Source organism: Varroa destructor, unplaced genomic scaffold (assembly GCF_002443255.2).
Source record: "Varroa destructor unplaced genomic scaffold, Vdes_3.0 BEIS01000006.1, whole genome shotgun sequence".
NCBI lineage: Eukaryota > Metazoa > Arthropoda > Arachnida > Mesostigmata > Varroidae > Varroa > Varroa destructor.
The window spans coordinates 19,339,399-19,365,279 of NW_019211459.1; the positions used below are offsets into that span (position 1 = coordinate 19,339,399).

The window sequence follows — 25,881 nt, forward strand, 5'->3', positions numbered from 1 at the left end:
TAGTTCCACAGACTTATACTTCTCATAGCTGACAGGAGAGATAAATTGACAGCAAGTATATAGGCTATGAAAAAAAAAACGATGCGGTTCTTATGTCGATAGAAAATTACCGCAAAAGGATGATAAACTTAGTACAGCTCTCATGAATATAACCCAATGCCTCAATTACAACAAGTAGCTTTTTTGTTCACTTCAATCAGTCAGGTGAATAAAAGAAGGACTATGCAGAAATGAGAGAACCGTTAAAGGCTAAAGATAATTGTTCTTTTATTGGCGGCTACTTGGGAACCGTAATTTTCTGATAAACTTATCCTTTAATCGGTACCTTTTCTTACTCAGGTATTCTTACAAGGTATTCTATCTATAATATTCTTTTCGCAAAATATTCTAGCATAAAACTACTTAGTGACAAAATCTTTTACAAATATTGAAACGTATTTGCACTTCCTAAATGTGACTAAAGCTTAAAAAGCGGCCTCCGTAAATTATTTACAACACATATTGCCAGCAAGAGATCTTTGAACAACCCTGCCAGCTATACTTAATTAGGGTATAGCTACAGGCGTAATTTCTACTATGTGAATATAGTAAGCATAACAGTTCCACGCATAGATCTTCATTGAAATATGCAATAACACTACACGTGCGGTGTCCCTGAATGAGTCACGGTTCAACCACGTGGTAGTTATAGGTCGCCATATCCATAAAAATATCAAAAGTTAGTATGCAAGAAGTAAACAGTTACCCACAATTAGCGGTTACTCACATTATTCGCATACCTTTAGCGCTGTAGCATATCTGTATGATAAGTAAGGTTTAAAAAAAATTATATTTTTCTTGGCGACCTATACAACAATACAACACTATCTGTTACTATTGTATTACTGCATAGTAGCCATTTTTAGGCCTAAATTAAGCTCTTATTTACTCAATTACTTTTTGATCTTTCAATATTTAACATGTGATATCTGTTGTCTTTCTGTTTGTTCAAACCGCGGCGCGCCTCGTCCCAAATGAGAGACCGAGCACAATTTCGAATCTACGACGATTTTCCATGCTTTTTCCAATTATTTCTTTTTTTTTTTCAGTCACTACCGCCGGGTTTGCTCGTGTTCTCACATATTCACATAAAGCTGGCGGAGAGAAGGGGTTAAAAAAAGTGATGGTGAAATGGACATCATCATCTTCGCCTCTGTGGTATACCCGTCACGGTGCCGAGTTGCAGACAGAGATACAAAGTAGGCAAGGACAAACAGTTGCCTCTCCGCTTAATTTTATTTTACGTCATGCGCTAGGGCGCGCATGTCCTCTCGCCGGATATAAAATGGACACAACGATGGTTGCGCGAACTACTTAAAAGAAAGTTTAAAAAAACACTAAACAAATGATCTTCTCTTCTGCCACCCACATACATGTTCGTACGCGCTCATGCCATTACGGTGGTAGCACTGGGTATCTTCGGTTCGAGATTGTTCAATAATATTATATGTGTCGTAACTAATGGTATTCGAGTTTAATAGATGTACAGTCATTTCTTCTACAAGTCCGCTTAGAACCAAAGCCACGCTGACAATCATCATTCTTTTTACGAGATGCTGATGACAGCGCATTTCTGCCCGCGGTTAATATCGTAAGGCTTACAATTTTGCTGTCATCGTTCGCAATGGTCTTCGTGTATTTTCGCAACAACTAACCGGCCGCCAGTTGAAACTACGTTAGCAGAAGTGTCGGTTACAGCGGCGGCTACTACGGCTATATATATATATACATATATATAAACGTTTTTACTACTATATACAGCATAATAAGGAAGAACGCTGGTGGGTAGAAAGTCTTGCAAAAACAACAGTGGTTAGCTTATGGCAGCTGAAGATTCGCGAATGGGCGGTATCAGTTTTAGCGCGGTTCACCGCCATGGACTTAATATTACATATAGAGACACGTTACCCCGCCATTCTTGTCTCAATATTTTGTCTACTACAACTTCATTCTTCGTGTTCTTCGTCGGATGAATGAACGTGGAAGCACTCTACAACACAACGATAACGAGAATTATTGTTGCTATAATTTAGTCGAAGAAATTTTGTAACAATGGCAGCAGAGTATTCGTGCACGTAGTTGTAGTTCTTGTCGCAGCAAGAGTGATAACATTATGAGGTCACATTTCCTTGCCAATGTATGCTGTATCGACGGGCGACACGGCCGAAAACGCAGCGACGATGACTTCGTCGGCATTTTTTAAGTGGTCATGGTGGGTGAGTTGAGTCTGGAACGGCCACGAACAAAACGGACGAGAGGAGAACAGTCCCAAAGAAAAGACTCACAGAAACCGAAGAAATAAAAGGGGCAAATTATACCAGCTCAGGAGATACGATTATTCAGTGCATGGGCTCTGCCCTAATCACAAGTTCATCAGAAGAGAGGAGGATGTCAAGAGTAGCACGTGGCCGTGGGAACGGCGCTGGTTCAGCCCGGCCGGCGATGGCCAGAGCGTTAGCCGGTGTCAGCTACGCTGCTAAAGATGTCGAAGATATGGAAGTAGTGCGAATAATATGAGATTATAATCCGCGCGCCGGTAGAACTGCTCAACCGGTAGTCTGTTCTGATCTGGAAATATATTGATGCCCAGTAAAATTGGCTCGGAGCTTTGGTTTTATTTGACTATTTCAGCGCAAACAGAGAAAAACAAACCAAAATCGAAAAAAGCGGGAACAGAAGGAAGAACTGAGATCGGGCCTGACCCGCGCTGCCGTCGCTATTGCCGTTGTCAAAGAAGCAGCTGGCCAAGAAGCTGCAGTATAGAAATAGTAAGGAGACAAGAAATGGACGATTTGCCATTGCTGCCAACAGATGCAAAATCTGAAATGGCCTAGTGTCATATATGTAATTTACTTTTAAAACATAGAAACATATTCAATGAGAAAAGAGCAACCTTAATATGTTTTCTTGACAGATCAGCTCCAACATATTATATCTAGCTATATAATAATAATAATAAAGTAATATCATATATAAGCACAAATATGTGTGCCTATATATCATATTATTTTAAGATAGCGCTTTGAGTTAAATATGTATTACGCATGGGTTATGGTTGCCAACCTCGTTGGGTTTTAGTATTTGTGTCAAGCAAAAGTCTCTAGAAAAACTGATTGACATTTTTACTTTATTTGTCGCAGAACCACTACTACATAGTCTTCCTTAGACGGGAGGCTCGTGCGTCCTTAAAATTGCTCAAATATTAATGCAGATACTGTTCCTGAACGCGTTCTCATCATTACAGACACCTATATGAAACTGTGATCTGAGTAAAATGGCAAAGGTAACCAAAACATCGTATCATCTTTTCATGGGTTTTAGTAAAAGCTTATTTGAATAGCGTTTCTGATATGCACTAACAAAACAAACGAGTCATTCGATGACGTAAGTCCTACGTTTATATACCCATCTAACATCGGCCTCTGTAGTCCGCTGTGCCCGTCCACACAGATGTCGTACCATGCGCATTTACCGATTTCTTTCCTCCTAAGCGAACACAAACTTACGTCATTATGAGCGTCATTTTGACGTCGCTGCTTAGTGTGATCGTCGATTGCGGCAAGGTCCTGTGAGCGCCTGGTCATTATCAGTGGCGATACCCACATGATAAACGCAGAACGTCCAACTGACTTTTCCTTCGATAGAATCCTTGACAAGGCTTACTTCTTGCGCTTTCGCGCTTTTCTGGTACGAAGTCATGGCCAAACAGAAAAAACAAACGGGAGAAATAGCATGGAAGTACTGCAATCATATGTCGGAATCGGCTGTATGACTCTGTGTTGATAAAGCTAGTTCCTAGAGTTTGTTTGCTTAACAAACTCTGGGTCGAGCGTTTTTGTCTGATTTATGGATTTGGACATATTTACATTAGTATTCCTATAACGATATACTGTCATCATCATCATCATCCTGTTTAATGGTTGCTTGTTTAATAATGCATCACCTTTTCTACAGTGCTTATTATAGCCATCATGGTCGAATAGGCAAGTATTATTGAATGTTTACCTTGAATCATGCTTTTTAACAAGAACACTATTTAACTCTTAATCTGTTTGGAGAGGGAAATTGTACCATTACACTGCAGACCTTATTGAAGGGTGTGCGATGGCACTCGTAGCTATCGTCATAATGCTGTTCAATAACGGTGGTAGCGTTGCGTATCGAAACGCCGTCGGCGCCAGTGGAAACTCTAAGCCTGTATCATCGTTCTTGCCTCCTTTTTCAGCACGAGAACATTAAATTAGCTATAGAATTATGGGAATTATTTGGGCTTATGTCATAACAAGCGTTCAATCGGGACCAAATTTGGTCGTATTATGTAGACCCGTTTGCAAAAAAAGAAAAATAAACCCTAGACAAATATTTCGATCAGAAGACAGGCCAGTTAAGCAGCTACACCCCTAACAAATAACGAATAAAAGCCCCTCGAAAGGGGCGATTTTAGCAACGGACACCCTATTAAACAGCACTAGCGCTAATGAATATAGCAGGTAGCTAGCGCGATTAACTGGATAACGTTGATGGACGTTCAGAAAACCTAGATTTATGATTAGGTAAATACAAGAAAAAGCTTTGATATTAATTAAGAGGCACAGACTATGCTATACTGCTTAAGCTTCAGTCAAATAATACGTAATCGAGCCTGAAAAAAAGCATAGGCTCACCATTGGCCTGCTTGTGTGCCTTGAGATGAACGTAAGAAAGATGGGTACAAAACGCCTGGCATCAGACCCTTAGGAAACAGATCAAGTTCGATTTTTTATTGGCTTGAATTCAAAGGAAGAATCTAGGAAGTTAGCAACTAAAGGTTTCTATTTTAGAAGATACGACCGTACTCTATATAAACAAAACTCACAAGTTTTTTTGGGGAACTCATTGGAGGTAATGCTTATTACACCTTCCGATTTTGCAACCTAAATGTTACTTTCGTGTAGTTGCAATACTTAAGTCACAAAACGAAGTGAAATACCTGTATAGCCCACATCAAGATAGTTTACAAATTCTACTACGTTTTGGAATAACAGCAGTGGCACACATATGGCCTTTAAATAACGTAAGATGAATATTTTTTTTATTGAAACAACCGCCAGTGGTTTGGCTTTAGGTCACTCACATAGGTCACTTTAGATCTACAGAAATATCATAAAAGTAAACTTTCGATCTCAAAAATCGAAATACCTTCAAAAGCTTTATCAAAGGCGAGTCCTGCATCTTACTCACAAATACGTTTCGATTTTTTTGGGGAATTACGTACGTGACGATCGTCGCATTTTCACTAGAAACCCTTCCTAAAAAATCAGGGAAGTTCTATGGTGACTTAACCGGCACAACACGTTAAGAAGTTCCATCGGGTCGAAGGAACGCATTTCTAACGACTAGCAATAGACGGTAGATGTACATTTAATTCTTTAACCGATTTCTGTTTGGCTCCTAAAATTGATAAATAAAATGCTATAGACTTTAAAATGGCGTTTAGCGAATCTAATATGCCCATAGTAAACATTTAATTTATTTTAAAATTGTTTATCCTGGAGATAGTGGATTTCTCAGTAAAGCAGTTCCAATATGGTGCCGTAGACCGCAGAATGACGATTCTTTTTTGTGTAAGTGTATGCGAAGTAGTCTAGATTTGAACTTTGGTATAGCCAGCCCCTTCGTTATTCCCTGTTGAGGCCGCCTGAAGCACTTGTTTGACGACTGTACCCAGCGTAAGACTCGAAACCTTCACAATATTAACAGGCATAAGTAGCGGCTTCTATAAACTATGGCAATACATTAAAAGGTAAACGATAACTGCACTAGTGTGGTGGATGTTTATTTGTGATTGACGTCCTGGGTGTTATTCACCGGTGCTCCCTAGATTCATTCTTAAGGTTTTTGTTCTAGCTAGGTACGAACGTCAAATAGACTGGACATATCGAAATGCCTATTTATGTTTGTAGAAAGCACCATTTCTAAAAAAATGGGGTCTCGGTCAAAATATGTGAATTATTTAATGAAAAGGAAAAGTAGAGTTGTATATAAAAGAGTTTTCAAAAGAGTTGCGAATAGTGTGCGAGGAAAGGACTAAAATGGAAAATTGAAGACTGATTAAGAAATCAGTAAGTTTAACGGCCTTAGACCTGAGTATCCGCCCCCTGTGGGGCTTCAGGTAACAATAACGTTCTCCGACTACAATGCCTACTAAATTCACCGCTTTGTGTCTGTATGTCGACACTCTATCTTTGAATATCTATTCTCTGTAATCACATATGAAACATGTACATGTAGTGCTCAATCAACGACGACTGATGTGTTCGTTACAAAAGCTTTAAGTCAATAACAGAAGGCCTAAAATAGAAACAGGCTAATCCCTATGATGCAAACCAGAAGTTTAAAACAGCGGAAAAAACTGACTTTCAGTGGTCTGGGAGAGAGAGAGGCCGTACAAGAACGTTGAGTTAGTTAACGTTTCGCCAGGAGCTGTGTTGGTTTACATTCGACGGACGATCTCCAACCTTCAAGTTATACTGCCCCTTATGCGTCAGCTTTGAACTGTTATCCGTACCTTAACAAAGGTGTACTAGTCGTCAGTGGCACCATAGTGCAGTCGAACCACAGATTAAATTACTGACGTAAGAAAAAAGATCCGTCGTATTGTCAGCTAATGCTTTAAATAATTATCAATTATGTGAGGTCGAACAGAACGGAACGGTAGTAGACTGTAGTAGAATCCAACGTTACCTTCTCGATAACAGGTCCGAAGATACCAGAGGCCTCTCTGCTGATAACCACTTCTCATCAGCCTTCCTGTACAGTATGACTCCTTAGAATTGTAACGGTGAATCGTTTTCGTTCATCTATTGACATACTTAATGACTGATTGAATGCAAAAAGAAAAACGCGTTTCACTTGTGTCAACATCACGGCGTATGACGTAACCGGAAAGACATAGAGAGCTCTAACCTCTGTCTCTCCCATACAACCGTTGGTTGAACATGAAAACAACGAATTCGTTTCTAGACAATCCAGAGCATATTTTTATGCCTGTTTTCAAGCCAACGTTACCATTTCAGTAGGGCCGGTTGCGATCTGCCAAAATACTCCTGCGTGGGCTACTGTTGGTCACGCGCGTGTAATAGAGTTTGTTCGGGAAATTAGTCGACAGCACGATCAATATATATATATAACAAAACTTGACACGTTCATCTGGATAACTGCTATTTTGAGCTAAGGAAGACAATTGTACAGTCGTAAAAGATGCCACATGTTTCATGACAGGTGGGCTTTAGCTCACGGAGGGAGCTGATTCGTTAACGCTACAAATCGTAACTCCGACAAACTTACGTAGATTTATGTAGAGCATTGGGATGTTGTACTGGTGAGTGTCCGGACGCGCCATCTTACTAAAATCCGGACGAACGACGGCTAATAGAGTTAATTCTACATAAAATTCCATTAAAGGTTGTAGAGTCGAGATCCGGGGTTGGTGCCATTTTATGATGTGCATGCACCAGGTGCACAAAGCATGGGGTGAAACGGGCGGCTAAATTAAGCTGCTCCTAGCTTTTAGACCCCCTAGAGTTTGATATGACTTTGGCTTTCTGCTGTCGGCGTTGGTTTTCGGAGCTACCGCAAGCGGTTTTTCGTTTTTAGAAATAGGTGACGAATTTTCCACTGGCCATTTGAACTAATTTTATGCCCTGCAATTTTGTGTACTCAAGTATCGCGCGAACAGCATAGAATTGACTATCGTCAGTCTTTTCAAACAGAACATATCGTTACGAAAACAGCAGATATTCTATATTAGTGTGTAGTAACTAGTTAATTTAACATTAAAGGTTATTGTTCTCAATCCGTAAGATAGGCCTATTAAAGAATAACAAAGACAAAACAAATGAACAGATGATTACTAGAAGTTATAGTTCATTAAAAAAATTATAGTTATGTGATTGATTAGATATCTTAACGGAAACTTTTCAGGAGAGATTCACGGGAGAAGTCATGATTGATCATGTTATTATGATCAGCTTAGAGAACAAGTTTATCATTAATGTGCAACAGATTGGTGGCATCTTCGGTCACGCTAACGCACCATTTTCTTTATAACGCAGGGTTATCATAAACATAACTTGATAACTTGAAGCGCAATTTCCAAACGACTCAACTACAAACGTTTTACCTGCTCAGATGAGTTTTTTTGTGACGATTTATGGACAGTTTAGCGCTGCTCTCTTGCTATCGGTATTAGAACTTCCATATGGCGATACCATGCTACGAAGTGACCTAAGTTCTCGCGCTATGAGGTGCAGCGGCTTTATTATCGAGGACGGTCATAAGAACATAACAATTCCTACCGTAGCGATGTTTGTAACGTAGTCTGACTACAAAATACAAACGAAGTTACAATAAACGAACTCAAGATAAGATAGCTAAGAAGGTTAACGTTGGTTGATTTAACGGAAGTCTAACAGGAAACCATCTATATTGCCATAGGGCTTTTGCCCGTAGGCCTAAAGGAGTTCATCACGTTGAAGCTATTCGTGTACGGACTAATATTTCTATATCTCGCCTGGCCATCTTGAGAGTCCAATGGAAGTTGATAAACTGAATAGATAAGGCGAACATAGGTATAACCATGCTGAACTATGGTTTCCTGACAATATAGTTTCCATACTACACTGTAATCGTATTTGTAAAATGGACCAGTAACAGATGAAAAAAAAAAACAGATAGTACTCGAATGGTACGAAATAGCAGATATTGTATATTGTTGGCCATGCAAAAAGTAACTGAGTAGCTTCACCTTGTCATAGCATCTTGACGCGGTCGACCTAAATCAACCTTTGTCCCCAGATAGTAACAACTACACTTTCGAGCAATATCCATATAGGTATATATATACGAAATGTATGTAATATTAAATCCATAATAAATTCTTTTCAATGAAGTTCTATAGGGTCGGTAACGTATAGTATCGTAGATTTGTTAAATGAGTTCGGTGCCGCTACCATTGCAGAATATATTGAAGCAACTATCTCGGATCTTACGACAAAAAGGGTTATGATATCGGGCGGGCAGTTGGTCGGTCGTTAACAAAATGGGCCCAACACCACGATCGTTGAGCTCTGACAAAGTTCCACAGATGAGTCGGGATAGAGACAACTGCAAATAGACCTTGGGCATAAATGGGCACAGCTGTAGCTAACTAAATTAATTCTTCGTAACTTACAGGCCGTTGGGGCCGCTGCTTAATCCTTACAAAGGTAATCGGCAAGCAAGCGATAATAGACTATCAGGCTGAAAGCTAAACAAGTATTGTCTTTTGTGTAGCCTTCAAGGCTATTCTGTTAGAACGTCTAATAGAAGGAAACGATGAATGGCCATTTCGACAATAGCATAAAGTTCGCCTGAAAATCGTAGCTGGTAATATAGTCAATAAATCGGTAGTAACTTTCACTTCGACGAACCTGGACTCGCCACTTGACGAAAACAACCTATGTATAGGTTACTGCGTTTATTTTCCATTTGCTTGGGAAAAATAATATGTCCTTCAGCGGTCACTGCGCAGATCAAGTGAGTTTTCTTTAACAGCTCTAATCGAGGAAGCGAATGGAAATGAAACCGTTGGATTTGGACCGTGGTCGGGCCGGGTTTCAGGATACTAGTATGACCGATGTGTTGATTTTGAAGACAGCGTTCGCTAAAGGTAACAGCCCTGTATGAAGGAAACGTAGGAAAACGATCCAGCGTAGTAACCTTACACTGACAGTTTTGTAGTATACAATAACAGGACATCTTGCCAATATTTTTTGCTGTCCTAAATTATGTTTTTGTTCTTTTACGATAAACGTCTTCGTCTTTGTCTTTGTCTGTCATCTGAAGAAGGCGCGTGTATTTCACAGCAAAAAGACGAATGTCCTGTTTTCATGTGAGAGACAGGCCCCTGGACCTTTGTGGTTTGCAAAACGGTTTGTTTAGTTGAATCGTTTTGCTACGCTTGATTAATACGACTTACACATTTTAGTTAATATATTTGACTTTGTCAAACTAGCTAGGTACTTATTTTAGCTCGACGGAATTCGAAAAAGCCCAGTCTATAATGATAGGTGAATTGGAGAAATGGAGATTGTCGCTTTACCCAACTCCACGAATTGGAGTTCCAGTAGGAGTACTTGACTTGGCCAGCTTTGATCGCAATGATTGTAGGGACACGTGCTTCTGTGGTTCGAAGGTCTCCGTTTCCCGGACGATATAGTAATATTCACCAAGAAATTGGTAAGTATGAACGTCACATTTAAGAGGTTGCTTCTCGGAGCCCTGTTCACCATGAGCCTTCAGAAGCCGACAAAGCCATCCAAGCTGATCTTGCCTCGGTCTTTCGCTTCCTAACGCAAGCCCGTTAGTGCCAACGTACGTCTTGCTTCGCACGCTGTATTTGATGCGGCGGATTGTCTCGGCCCATATTAGTGCAGATCTAAATGACTCCCCATCTTGGACACTTACACTTTTGCTCTAAGCAAGAACGAGCTCCTGCCGTGCTTATCACTGTCCGTTATTGTGAGCTCTCAATTTAAATGAAAGATACGTCACTACGCCTAACTGGCAGCAATAAACGCTCTTGGCTGCCAACGTACTCATCTGTGGTAATCAATTTCTTAGGGGGATGAGTTTTCCTCGAGGCAACCACGCTTGTTTGACCGCGATTGAGCAAACCGTTATAGGGGACTGTGCTCGGTGGAGGACCCCCCTCCCCCGACAACGTACTGTTTGATAGCTCGAAGTGTCCTGTCAGGTGCACGCCAGATTGCGCAGTTACACATGCGAATTCCTAAAAATATCCAAGCTAAGGGCAAAACAAAAAATCAGCGTAGGAGCGAGTAACTTTTAATTGATATAATTTAACCTGTACATTTCTTTTGTATATTTATAATATTATGTTACGGGCCTAAAACGTATTTTCGAACAAACAGAAAGTCCATCGAAGTTGATAAGAAGAAGAAGAAGAAAAAAGAGAACTTAAGGAGAATATGGCCAGACCTTCGCATCCGATAGATAATCTACTATATAAGGAGGCGGTTGAGCCGTTAGCCATTGTATATATAAAACGTTTTGATTATCTTTCAATCAGTATTATGGATACATGGAAACACATCGACTGTTTTGAAAAATGCCTACTTCGCCAATTTTTAACAGGATGAAGCAGGTGTGCGACGAGCATATTGGAAACGTCGGAACATGCTATACATAAAGCAAGCTTAGGAAAGACATCTGAAGAATTCTTGAGTAACGCTAAATGTCGTTTACGGCACACAAAACAAAAACAGTGTACCCATGAAATGGAACTGTTTGTTTTTGCGAAATAGTAATCGTTGAAGATGGAAGAACATGTGAGAAACTAGTATACAAGTGATTATAGGCACTTCATGTTGTGATTAAACAACGACAAGCCCGAAATAAGTTATTCAAACTGTGACCGAAATTGCATGTAATGCGCATATATGATTTGATGAAGCGTCTTACGAGTTTACGAATAATAATAATAATAACAACTCCTTACGGGTTCATATTAGTTCGATTAGATTTTGTGCTCTCTAGTCAATGCAAGACTGGATCCAGAAACCCCGATTCGCTGTCCTTCCCAGATTCTGGGTTCCTGTAAATTTGAAGAAGCAAGAACTGGCGCGCCTGTGAAATAATTTGTTGTCTTTGTTGCCCGAAATAAACGAATTTGATTGCCGACTATGCACAACTCGTTCAATGATACTACTTGCAGGCTTTTTCCTGCTTAAGCATTGATATTTGTTTGGTCCGAAATTATAGCCATAACGAACGATGGATTAAACACACCAATCCTACATTTTTTTTTTTGCTGCTTATTTTGATCACGCATGCCCAGTACCGTTCGCGTACGAATCAATACGATCGGACGATCGGCAGTGTGATCGATACGTTAACTGAAAAAAGCAAGATCTAGGTCTTTCTGCTGTCCAGGCGTTAGACGCGAACTCGAACCTTTCAAACGAAGCGGGTCGACACAGGATATAGAGCGTCATAGAGTAATATGACTAAGTTTCGGCTTTGATTAGCTTTATATGGTTTGTGAAGAAACACAGAATGGTAAACAGTAAGCAATAAGTTAAAAAAAAAATCGATGTTTTACTCAAATCCACCAGCTAATATAGTCGCAACGATCAGTAGCAAGCATAAATAAATGAAGCTTTGACGAAGATCTATCTAGCGTAGGAGAACTGGTAACAACGGCTTTTAGTTCCCCATTCTCGCTATTCGGCGCTCATGCGCGAAAGTCAAATAGTCTTCATCGTTATGTAATTGCACCGGGCCCCGACGGAGCCGAACATCGGATCAACATAATCCACATAGGACGTCTCACGGATCAATTTGTAATTTAATTAAAGACTTTATTCAGCCTTACCTGTTCTTTGCAGATAATAACAGTTTGAGTATTTGCATGGTATAATTTATGCCGAAAACATCGTTACTGTCTTTTCTTTTTTACGATAGTGCTGTTATTAACAATGCAGTACGTGGTCAGCTTCCTGAACGATAGACGGAGACAACTAATGGCTTGTGCCATGCAATCTGGACCCTATACACAGGTCACCTTGGGACATTTTTTGCGTCTATATTAAATTGTAGTTTATAACAATGAATTTTTTGTGATACCTAACCTCTGCTTAAAAACAGTGCAACAAAGCTCCGGTGTGATTTGACGTAGTCGTAATCAATTTAAGAAACTAATTATCGTAATGTACTGAAAAACAAAAATTATTGACTATCTCTGCCACAGATTTGCAATCGCTGAATTCGCCATAATATGAGTGTATACGTAACTGGTATTCTGCAAGAGTACGAAAAAAACTTTTTCAGTACAAAATATCCTTAAATATGATAAGTCAGCTCATATCTAATATCTCTAATTGATATAAGAGTATATATTCTAGATTTGTACGAAGCACAATGAGCTTACGGTAGATTAAAACAAATTCTACAATGTACAAAACTATCCATTGTATGACCAGTAAAACGTCTTCGCTGCTCGGCCTTTATAAATATTTGGTCGTCGACAAAGTAATGGTTCCTTACTGATTTCCGTTCCTAAGCTTTCATTTGCTGACGCTATATATATATATAGGAGTGTATATATAGTATATGACGAACACAGCATACAGGTAGAGGCCCTTCTTCGTTCGTTTTCGGCTCATTTCTGACCTCGACAGATGGCGAGAGAGAAATATGCAAATTGCTGACTGTAGATACCTCTAAGGTCCAAATTCTAAGTACAAGTTTGTGATCTGAACAAAAGTTCGTAGGGTAGCGAAAAGGTTTTGCTGGTTCATACAATTCAACTATCAACGCTGTATCACGCTTCGGAAGCAAGCGACAAAGCTGTCCTAGCGCTTTCTCAACAGTCTAATGTAACTTTTGTACTGAAACATAGAACATATTGATAATCAGTCTTTGCACTTGGAAGCCATTCTACCTATCAATGTGGTTTCAATGTATCATTGTCATTACCCTTAACGCAGAAGGTCAGAACCTCTATCGAAGAGAAAAGCAGCTCCTGTTGAAAAGGTCTGCATTACGTACGATTATGCTTAATAAGATAATGGCAATGTTTTTAAAGAATTAGGCATGCTATAGCGATAGATTGGCTGTGCTGTTTGTTTTGATTAATATTAAAACGTGATACATTTCTTCGTCACGGAAAATCCGAAGGATAAACATACTTCCAAGTGCGTCTTTACATCAGTCCATGCTTACACATGGTTCTTTTAAGTTAACTCATTTCATTGAAGCGTCACAAGAGAGCAAGAATTTTTGTTGGCGGTAGACCAATGGCTCTTATTTATCACGTGCTTTGAATTGCACCATATTCATTGTATATGACGCGCATACTGCTTCAACAATACGGGAAAGACCTACTTATACGGGACTTACTGGCCTCAAGTTTATTGCAGGCTGAGTTGTTTAAATTAAGCTACATCCACTTTGAAGATTGTCCCCTAAACTAACGTTCAATAGGTACTATTTCAGAGAAACACACTCCACATGAGAGTTAATGAAAAAAAAATAACCATCCGTAAGCGTTATGGGAGACCCAACAGTCCTGCAGTAATATATGAAACAAGTATTCGCACATGCGTTGAGCGCGTTAAAATTTCTTCTTTTGTCTTATTAATTGTTCGATCCACCTGTGATCATAGCGATAAAAAGACTTCTATGTAATCGTCTGATTTGTCGCAACAGTATTTCCCTACAAGCTTCTCCTTCGAATGGCAGATGGTTCCCGTCGAGAAGCCGTCATAATCGGCCCGCTTTGTCACCTCAATATCGACAAATCTTCAACAGATAAATACATTTTCGGCGCCTCGTGGGGGTAAATAGCTTTTCTTGGGGGATTAAGCATAAAACAACGCATAAAAATAGCCCATGTCAAGCAAGAGCGTTGAGTCCTTACGCTGAACCAACGTAGGCGATGCAGCATATGCTACTGGAAACAGTGCAAATGAGCTGGTCGGTTTCCGATAAGCGAAGTAGAGTAATTACGACAATTTCGAAAGCTCTACGTCAATATCGAGTCTGTGACCTGCGTGCAGTTCTCGTCGACTCCGTGTCGGCGATAAGCACGTAATCTGGCAGCATGCTGCGAAGTTCGACAGATGCGTGGGACTTGTCTGTCGCGGCGAACATTTTCTTTGAAAGGAAAATTGCTCCTATAGTGTTCTTCGGCATAAGCTACGCACTCTTCCGCGGGGTGATAGGCTACTTCAGTGAACCGTCCGTTCGTCGTATGTGTATCCCGATGATCGACTCTTCAGAACCGAAACGCGTTTCCATTTGATGCAATAATTTCTTACTGATATCCGACGGTTTCAGGATATATCCAGCTAATTGCCCTAGCCACCAGGCATATGGGTGTTGAATCAGGGTGTGAACAATATCATTAGGAATATCATACAAAATTGTATCTCGTGGTGACTCGGAAAGGGCTGGGATCGTGTGGCAAACATCTTCGGGCTTTAAGCCTTTCCTCTCCATGATATTTCAGCGTTTGTGTAGTGCCAACGTGCTGAATCTATAATAACTTGCCTATCCTCAAGGATAACCTTTGCGATGCACCAGACCATTAAATGAATGTCTGGCGCAAACCCGCGCGGGTCATCGATGACGCATTTGAATGCCTTATTGCATAGGTAGCTTTATCTTCGTTCGATGGCTCTACGAATCTTCTTTTGAATTCATCGAGCACCTTCCATAATTTTTGAGCATGAGCGGTTCTTTTTCGAAGATGCGATTATGCTCGGTCGAGTGAGTGCACAACCGAATCAATTTTCAGCAATTGCAGCAGGTTACGCCGAAAATCGGACAACTTGGAGGTAGTGTACTGGAGTTGAATGAAGTTACTAATGAGAAATCGTTGATGCTCCTCGAGCGTCCACTGAATATGCATCGACAGCGACTCGGTGTTTTGGGTCAAGCCTCAATCAGTTCCCGCCTTTTCTCAGGCGTCTTATTAAGACGTAAATGTCAAGTGAGCCCCACGAATCGTCAATATCACTAAATATACCCTTGTTTTTTTCAATAAGCGCTTGTTCATATTGTTCTCTTTTTCAGCCGTGTTCCATCTGCTTTCATCCCGAGTCCATTGCCAGAGTCAACAGGGATGCAAACATTCCTATTAAGGCTAGTGGGGTAACGCATGTGGTAAACTGGCGCGGACGGATTCGACCCGATTTCATGTTCCTGAACTTCAGCGTTAACTGTAGCTCTTATAAATAGTTTGCTTCGAACACCAGCAAGGGCCCTATTCGGTCACAATTTAAAGCACTTTCCAGTTTCTCACAACCCACTTTTTCCTAACTGATTTCTAATATACTTTCATTTTTTTCGAACAATCGCCACTAATCGAAGATAAACACATCATATATTTATAACCTCAAGCGGAAAAAGTAAAATTCAATATAACTGGCCATTTTTGTATACACAATTTGTACATATGGCATATGCTATGGTGGTCGCACACATCGTTCTCTAGGTTCCTTTAATCGGAGCTAATCATAGAAAAAACGTATCGGATAACATACAAATCAGAGCGATTTTATTGAATAATCTCGTTACAACATCGCGTTGATGACGTTCGTGGCTTTATTTTTACTTTTTCTGTGACCGAGATCGCCTCATTCCTCATCGTACAGCGCTGGCCGGCGCACGTAAAGACCCAGAAAAGCTGCCTTGCTACGCCTGGCGTTGAGACGTATGCCGATAAAGATGCTGTATCAGATTCTGTTCTCACGGAAACAACAACACGAAATGAAAATATACTACACCTTGTTGAATTACCTGGACGTGTTTGCGTGCCTAGAAATAGGTCATGTGTATTCGCACGCAAGCTTTTTTCGTGTACATCTTACTATGCCTACTATTATTTGTTTGCTATTCTTTCTCAGTTTGCGTTAGCTCGTCTATAGCAAATTGGCAAATGGTCAGGTAAGGACGTTGCTTGGTTCTATGAGTGCGTTCACGAACGAAATTGACGGGTCGATCAGAGAACTGTGTTGTATGACATTCAGGTGACACGTTCAGGACAACAAAACACGATGCGATAACAAAATGTTCTGTGTAAATCACAAAGGGTGATCGTGTGCGCGGCGTTCCAGCGCGTTCCAAAAGCAATTGGCTGTAGCGGATCATGACCTTACAAAACCAAGCCTTGTGATGGCGGCGATGCCGCCATAAGACGCGCATGCGCAGAAATCGAATTGAGACTCTGCTGCTACCACAGTCGCTGTCAAGTACGTTAAGCATGGCTTTGAGACACCTATGGACGGAGGTACGAGGGCGAGTAAGGTTGCATGAAGAGATATCTGTGCCAAGGATATAGCCAAAGAAGTTGTCGTTGCTGTTGTGGTCGCATTTTTCTATCCTACCAGGCTCGATATTGGTCAGAGATCGATGAGTGTTCGATGTGAGCCTCATAATTTCACTTTTGCTTGTTCCATCTGCTTGAAACCGTACCGGTGAGATCACAAAATAATCGTATAGTGAAGTTATACTGATAATAGAGGTACAAATTTATAAGCTGTAGACGGGAAAGAAAACTGACGACCTATTCGTTGTGGCAATTCCAAGAGCATAAACTTAATATATTCTACTACCTTTGTGTCGCAATTCAGTCGATTATTGGCTTTGAAACATGTTTAAGAGCAATTTATATGACCAAAGTCATGACAGCTAGTTATCATAGTGTTGCGTTGCTTGAACGAAGGAAAGCCGTTGTTTACGTATCTACACCTGATTTGTTTGACAGATAAACCACAGAACACTATGCCTTTCTGGAACAATGCATTTTGAAATATATTTGACGTTAGTCACGCTCAAAAAGCTTGCATAAGATCGTAAGATGTGTTTAAGCCTTTCCAGCTTGACCATCATTCCCTTGCTTGACCGTTTTGTTACGCTACGTTAAGTGTTTATTTCGTCGCTTAGCATGGCCGTACAGAATGTATTGTCAATATATCTAACAGTAAATTCACTACAGGATCGAGAGAAAGCCATAGACAAAACATATGCCCGTGGTACCATCATAAAAGCTGCGACATAATGATAACATGTTGTAATATAAGATACTGTTTAGTGCACGGATTGATAGAGTACTCATCGAGTTAACAATTTTCCGGATTCGGTTTATTAAGTGATTTAGATTTGAATATAAAAAAGTTCTTTTCCAGCAACCCTTGACGCCGACTTTTATTGCCTTTATCACTTTTACGCCGTGTGTTTTGCTCAAAGAAAGTTCGGTATGTACATGCGTAGCGAAACTTGCGCTTAGAGAACCAACAATACATCGCCGTATCAGCACGAAATTTGTTTTTGCATACTCGACTCAGCAGTTGCATACTTGACTTTGTTCAGCTTAGCTCATACATATATTTACCTTTATTTAACCGAAACGTGTGCCGCGGTCGAGCGTGCATTACACGCTTGATACAGAACACGATCGATAGTTAGCGCACTTCATACTTTTACAGCACGACAGCCATCATAGTAGAATTGTTATTCCGATCTAATTTGTGCTTGTCGGAGCTGCAATGGTGACAACAATCACACCGATCGACCTCTCCTACCGAACATTCGGTCAAAGGAATAGAAATGTGAGGGTGCGAGATTAACTCTTTCATAGAATCTAAAACGTTTACCGTATAGCCTAATGGTCATCCTAGCGGTTTCACCGGGTAACAACAAGATAGCAGACGAAGTTGGAGAGACCGGCACATCCTCTCTGACGTTCGCCATCTGCTTAGCGTCTGCAAAACCAACTGGAGAATAGCCGTCAAAACAGCGACGGGATGTGTGTGTCTGGTGCTAAGATATATGTTAACCGCTTACAAATAGCAGTCATAAACACTGCCATGTTGTCTTATACGATAAAATGAATTACATTTTTGTTGCAAATTTTGCACGGGATAAGTATCAACTAAACAGAATCGATGGACGTCGCACGCTCCGGGAGTTTTTTTTTTTTTGTTCTAAGTAAATATGCACACATAAAAAATATTGACTACTCTAATAGGGCAAAGGAAAGCTCTTGGCGATAAATAAGCCATTCGCGGCTTAACTACGCATGGCCACATTCGGTTCGAGTTCACAGCGAAATCGATGTCAGCTCTATAAAGCTGGCTAGTCAAAGCAACGGAAAAGAAAAATAATAGCAGGAGATACGGGTAAGTGGTGATGACAGAAAGTCAGAGGCATCACTCGTCGCCAAACAGAAAATAGTTATTCTGAATGAAACTGCTAAGCACTAGAGGGAAAGGCAACACCGACTGAATGTTTTTTTAGGAATAGAACTTTTCAAGGATAAATATTTGTAATAAGTTAATGATGAAGACTTTCAATCTTCCGCCATGTTCGATTCTCTCAGCTTTGAAAATACGAAATTGAAAGGCTTGCGATCCTAAAAATATCTACCTAAAGATAAGACTCTACTCTTTCATTTGGAGCCTCCCAAAACCTGTGAGTAGGACTAGTGAAACGCTAAGGCAAGTTTCAGCTGTAAAGGGTAATGGAATTAGATTTTTTTTTCGAGAAAAATCGATATATCTTAACAAATTTCGGGAAGTAGTAAATATCTCAGCAAAGGTATCTACTGACAGCATCACAACGGATACTCAAAATAGCCACCAGAGTTCAACCAGCTGATTTAGTACACATTTTATATCTGCGTACATTTGAACAACTGATATTGTAAGTCATTTTATTAGCCTAAGAACATAGGAACGTCGCTTGACCACTGCGATAGTTTGACCCAGAAAACGTTTGGCTTTTCAATGAGAACGAATCAGGAATTTCGTCTGCAGCATCTCTTGTAGGTTTTTTGTTAAAATACTGCTAGTCAGAATTTTTCCGGCGAGATAGTGTTCATTGGCTGGAAATGTCCTGTATTATTAGTGTTTTCGTAGACTTTCAGCGCGTCTAAACGTTAATGGGGTAGCTATTGTGAACACTTTTCGTTATATCAACAAAAATTAAATTAGCTTTCGAAGTGGTCGTCCTGTCAAACCGTCTATTATTACTGAATCGACATTGTTACACTTGACCAGTAGCGCTTGCTTGAGCAGTAGCGCTTGCTTGAGCATTTCGTTAAACCTTAGGTGGTGCCAAATGAAAGAATAGTACTATCGCTTCATGCAGATAGAGTCTACGACCTTAATGAATAGTTTTTAAGCAACTTCATCATAAAGTTAGAAAATCAAGCATCATGAATTAAGATTCTTAATTTATCACTAATATTTTAATGATCTGACGCGGAATGGCGTCTTATGAAAAAACGGCTCCTTCTGTCTCAGAATTAACAGCTAACAGTCAGCACCATGTCGAAAATGGGACAATTGCCGATGAAACCTGCACAGTTTTTAACTTTTAATTTTTCCGCCAATTCAAAAAAATAGTACCGGATTATTCACTCTAAACAAAAGCCTTTAGGCCTTGTCTGTAATCGACGTATTGTCTCTATACAAAGTCGTTCATTGTTTTTAAACATGAAATTTTTAAATATTCAGTTTTCCCAGTTTTGGAACATACAGAACCTAACAGACACCGTATTAAATACTAAAAAATTGTATTAGAGACAAATGTTCGCCAGCAAAATTTATTTTTTCGAACTAAGTCATATTATCGTGGTTTGATTAAGATTTATGAAGAATACCTAATCTACGCTACATTCAGCTTCGGTTATTTGTTTATCTAATCGCGCTTGCTATGGAGTGTATGACGTTGGTGGAGGTCGGGCTGTAAAGCCAAGAGTTCCGCCATCCGCGCGGACGAATCTAATAATAGTATGTCGTATTAGACTAGGACACTTTCCCGAATCAAATATATCGCTTATTTCGGCGGTAGGTTAGTAATTTGTAGTCAATGTTGTGCTAATATTTTTAAATAACCTGAAACAACGGCTATACTTTATGCTACATCTATTGACAATTTTCTTCACCAATCGTTCGTCTATTTGCTGTCGAAGCACAAGGTAAAAAGATGCATGAGTCATTTTCCGAAAGGTGATGCAACTTAAGCCGTACTGTACGTATACGAACGTTTATATCTGTATGTCGATGACCCTCTGACATACTAAGATTTGGCAGGCTAGCTTGAATATCATCATTTCGTTTGTAATGCCGAAGCCAAGTGTCCGTCTCTTACAGTGAAGCGACAGCTCATCACCAGAAGGTGCGAATCGCAGCTATGTTCGCGTCATCTGCACATCTGGTACGGAACTTTCTGATGAATACAAGCCAACTTCAAGATTTTGTCCAGAACCCTAAAAAGCACCAAAAAGGAATAGCCTAGCAACCAACTTAACCACAAAAGCTCGATCAGATGGTTAGTCTCGGAAAAAGTCAGTAGATATAACCAGGATCCAGGGCTGACGTTTTCCCAATGAAATCCCCATAACCAAATTTATAGAGCATGTCAGATAAGTTGATCTACACAAGATACAATGAATCAACTTTATTTCAGGAGGGAAACAGACGAGCTGTTAAGGTTGAAGCTGAGTCGAGAAGGCCGTTGATGTGATTAGAGCGAACAGCATCTCTAATTAACTCAATTAAAAAAACTTTGTTTCATCTTAGTTCAGCGTATTCGACCACCGCTCATAGGAAAGATCACACACCCATTATGATCTCCTAGGCGATTAAAGTAGGGTGTTGTAGGCCAAAAATAATAACAAATAAACCAATGATCCACACAGACACAAGGAGTTTAAGTAGGAAGATGATGTTTTGGCAAAAAGAGCAGTTATCCTTTCGCACCAAGCATGACGTTAGCTAAAAAGTTTTTCATGAAAACGAGTTTATGTTTGGGGCACTGTCGGTGCGATTGGGCTCAGAATAGCCCCGTGTTGACTCAAAAATTTTATATCTTAAATGCAAGCTAAACTTAAAGGTACAAATCGAAGAGACTTGTCTGTGACAGGACAAGAACTTCGTCTTCAGCAACAGAACCATAGTTTTTGGTCCTGTTGTGTGGCTTTTTTTTTTTTTTGAGAAAACAGGGTTTTTAAAAGCCTGTGCTGCGGAATCATTTTTGGATAATTGAGTAGGATTGAGTAGGAGAAAAGCTCAGCCGGTACCTAAGTCATTTCAGAAAAAACTACCGGTGGTAGCAGGATCAGGCTGCATTTTCCTTTTGCTGATTTGATGATTTGCTGGTTTAAATGAGCGGAATTCAGGCGGATGTTTTGAGTGAGTATGGATAATTTCGAAACTTCAGGCAAAGGTACCCGCTTTGTCTCCGGCGAAATCCATCTTTGGGGTCTGATCCGCTTCCATACATATAAACGGAAGACTTTTTCACCACAATGTGACACGAAACTGTGGTTTAAGCAACGCCTTGGTCTTCGTAAAAATAACGATGAAGATAATATGTCTGCTAGATCTGGTAGTCACAGAGGTAATATCAAATGTGTTAGCGTGACTGCAAGAGATTGTTGACAACGGCGACTAGTGAGAAGGAGATCTTCGACGTAATCACATCTTCGGGCCTGTGGAAATCAAGCGGAACGAACTACATGTTGTGTATTTTTCCAATTCTTCTGAACATCTTTACTATCGTCATGATCGCATAGCATATAAGTGTCGGAGCTGTCAAGCGGGCTTGTCACAGCATTATCTCTTATGCACGTATCCTTAAGTGTTTACTAACATAGGATGACAGAAACTGAGCTCCAAGTGTAAGGTGTTGTCGATGGTTTTTCGAGGTCACGGGGACATGTGAGAATAGAACGTGCACTAGAGCATTTCGCATCGCACCGATAGTAGTAGTCCGGTAGGATCGACTCGTAGAATCACATAAGAGATGATCTTATAGCCGGTCAGGATTCTATGCAGAACGTAATTTCACATAGGTGGTAAATATGTCAGGTTCGAGAAGTAAACTTTAACTTCCACCGATGCAGACTCAATACGACTTACCTTAACTAGCTCTGTGGAAGGCAGCAGGTCAGGAACCGATCAGTAGCACTTGATGTATACCCTAGGCACTAGAAAATCCACTGACTTAAGTGGTCGAAAACACTTACAGACTCTGGAAACGTACCGAGGCAAGTGTACCAATTTAAGTTCGGCTCAATGACCTCGTGCTAGAAATGGACTAACAATAGCTGCGTTGACCGAACGTCGAAGGACCAGACTCGTTAGGTCAGAAAAATCTACCACTTGTGGGGTGTCTGTCAAATCTGCTAATTCCTAAGCCACTAACGATAACACATAAACGTTAATTCGAAAACAATTAACGAAAATCAGCGGACGATAATTAGCAGCCCGAGTACGTTCTACTTTGTTGCCAAATAAAAACAATTTGGTGAAACAATCACTTCGCTAAAGCTAATACAAGGCGGGCCTACGCCAAGCAATAGATATTCAATCAATAATGCAGCTGCTAGAAGACGACCGAATGATGACGCTATTTCCCAATTGCTTTTGTGTCATTGGCGGCAACGTAGCCCCACCTAGCTTTCGTACTTTCAGAAGCTATCCGAATTTTGAATACGCTGACATTGCCCTGAACGACGCATGCCTCTTCTGCCGAGTCGATGTTAGCACTACTAGGTATCTAAATTGGATCTTCCGGTTCGGCCAGCGCCTACACTCATGCGTCTCTACACCTAGGTAGTTGTCAAAATAGAACTATTCTATAGTCTATTATTCCACAAAATAGCAACATTATCGGTTGGAATTTTCTATCACTGCAATGAAGTCTACGGAGTTCGGCGCTGTTTAATGGGTCACTCACGGTTTCATCAGGTAAGTTTCATAAGTATAAACTTAAACATGCATGGCTTAATGTTTAAGACAAACATACGACTACTGGTAGGACTAACCAGTTTCTCTTTAGCTGCAATAAAGTATAGATACCGTATATAGAGTATAGCCATGTTGGACGCACATGGCTTCTGCATATATATGTTGCTTCTTACAACCTTACAATGTGCTTCCACCATGCCAAAAATCATAGTACTATTATACGACCAGTGTCACCGTACGTCCTCATCCCACGGCTCCGCTGCGAGCACAATTCATGTAATATCAAATTAAGCCTTGTAACATTTCCACCGCCATATTTGCAGTCCCTGCAAGAAGTCGTTCTCCCAGCGGCTACGCATGGATCACCATTTAAGAACAACCTCTACTTCGTCACATACCAGCGAGGTTGTGTCATCTATGCCATCAATGCGTGTAGTTGAGAAGACACTCATATTTAAAATTTACCCGAAACATAGATAAATTACCTGGAATACTGTTAATCGTAAGTAAAATAGTTCAACATAAAAGGTCAGTGGCCACCTTCTGGCGTCGTAATGATCATAGGCCTCTATTAAAAAACACAAAACGATTGAGACAAAAATTATGCTTACGACTTCATGTAAAAACAAAGGGTTTAAGTTCAAGGAAACGTCAGACTTACTGTCAAAAAAGAAGTAGTTTTACAACTGTTGACGTAGTGACTGCAATAAAATTAAATCATAGTTAGTTATGTAAAAAATGATCAACCTCAAACGCCCTTATATTCTAAAATGATAACATGATTTACATATACGCAGCATCATAAAGTACTGCTGACTGACACCGGCAAAGAAAGAACCTGATTATACGAGCATGTTTAAATACGAGCACAACCCTCGTATAAAGCAAGGTGGGCTTTCTACCCTGCGGTCCTTTATCGTACCAAGAACAGGAGCGGCATTGTTATCCTGTCTGTTCCCAATCTGTTTAATGTCATAGATGTGGTACGTTTTAGAGGACTGAAGTTGATTATTTTTGCTACTGAACACGCTAGAATCGTGCAAAATTTTGCCTACTTCAGTGTTAACGTATCAATTGTGTTCTGCGTAATCACACAGATGAATAAACGTTGAAATACGTTCAGGTCTTTTCTTTCTTTTTTAAAGATAGCGAGTTTATGCTGCACAAACTATACATCACTGAGCGCTTACTGAGCTCGCTTAAGGCCATTAGTTTTTTGAAGCATGGGCGGCCCATCTCCATGTTTCTGTCAACTTCTCTTTCGTAATGAACGAACTCGTAAGATCCCTTGTGGCCATTAATGGGGTGCGTTTTTTAATGTGTAATTTAGATTTGATGGATTCATCTGTAATCTGATTAAAGGGGTGTAATCTAATGACTCAAAGAACAGTGTTTATCGATAAAAAACATTCAGTTTGAGCGGACAAGATATAACATTTACATGGGGAATTAATAAGTAACATTTCATTAAGGGATCAGGTACGATCTTCAGGTTAGCTGGGCTTTCCCAATTTTGTTGAATGTTGGGTATGGGCTGGTCTCATGGAAGGACACTCACACAACGACCACGAAAAATATATTACAACAATAACACCCAAAGCGGGAAAACGTCAAGTTACACATTTTGTTTACAACATATGACACTTCATTGGCATGCAGCAAACAAAAACATAAATGTTTTCCCGCAAAATATCAATCCAACTTTAAGGCGCTCCAGACCGTTGCACCACTGTCGTACTAGTACAAGAATCCTCACTGTAAAAAGATTTAGCAATCTGTTCCATTCCCTATATGGGATTATTGAACTTACCGTACACGAGGTTGTCTAGATTCGAAACTGTGCATAGACACACTGCGTTTCGTTAGCTATTTAAAGCGGTGGTCAACAGCATTATTAATGGGCGTACAAACAGAGACATCTATTTTAATACAAATGCAGTGGGACACTAGGTGTAAAGAAATACCCGAAAAGCAAATCTTCAGCGTATCTAGTTGCCACCGTCAAATCCTGCACGGTTTCATCTGTTATACCAACTGGAATAGACAATTGGCCTGAATGCGGCTTTATATTCATGCTGCTAACACAACGGTTCATTTTCACTACCTGAAGCTATGAGGGATAAGCAAGATTTTATTTGCTTCTTTGAAAGCATATTTCTATTCTCTGATCGTGGAGGAGGTCGTAAATGATTTTTGCGGAAAATAGCTAGAATACGGTAAATGTATATTGAAGCCTACGGTAGCCGTAGCTAAAGAAAAAAGATTTAAGCACTTCAATTTATACTTCGCTTATTAACGGGTCTTTGACAAACAGCCTGCGCTGCAAATCGAAGTAATGTATTCGAATACATACGAGTTTGCCACATATATATATATTCTTCTTCAATTATTTTGGTGTATCATAATCATTTTATATGTATAGTGGTGTAATGCATTTTTTGCTGCGGCGTTTGGTAACTTATGGAGGTGTAGTTTCATTCTCTTAAAGATAGCCCCTTTCATTTATTTTTCTCTACTGGATCAGCACAGATCAATGGCA

The 25,881-nt window shown here is 40.1% G+C and overlaps 3 long non-coding RNA genes across 3 annotated transcripts; 1 reads left to right on the forward strand and 2 right to left on the reverse strand.

Moving 5' to 3' along the window:
• Positions 1–3,147: 3,147 nt before the first annotated feature.
• Positions 3,148–25,873, reverse strand: LOC111253027 (uncharacterized). The gene is made up of 4 exons (XR_015330635.1): positions 25,153–25,873; positions 24,004–24,043; positions 22,512–23,827; positions 3,148–3,723 (listed from the first exon to the last, which is right to left on the reverse strand). It is a non-coding gene; the product is annotated as an uncharacterized LOC111253027 (long non-coding RNA).
• Positions 16,120–18,290, reverse strand: LOC147754955 (uncharacterized). The gene is made up of 2 exons (XR_015330633.1): positions 17,978–18,290; positions 16,120–16,326 (listed from the first exon to the last, which is right to left on the reverse strand). It is a non-coding gene; the product is annotated as an uncharacterized LOC147754955 (long non-coding RNA).
• On the forward strand, positions 18,427–23,803 carry LOC147754956 (uncharacterized). The gene is made up of 3 exons (XR_015330634.1): positions 18,427–20,919; positions 21,058–23,342; positions 23,666–23,803. It is a non-coding gene; the product is annotated as an uncharacterized LOC147754956 (long non-coding RNA).
• Positions 25,874–25,881: the final 8 nt, after the last annotated feature.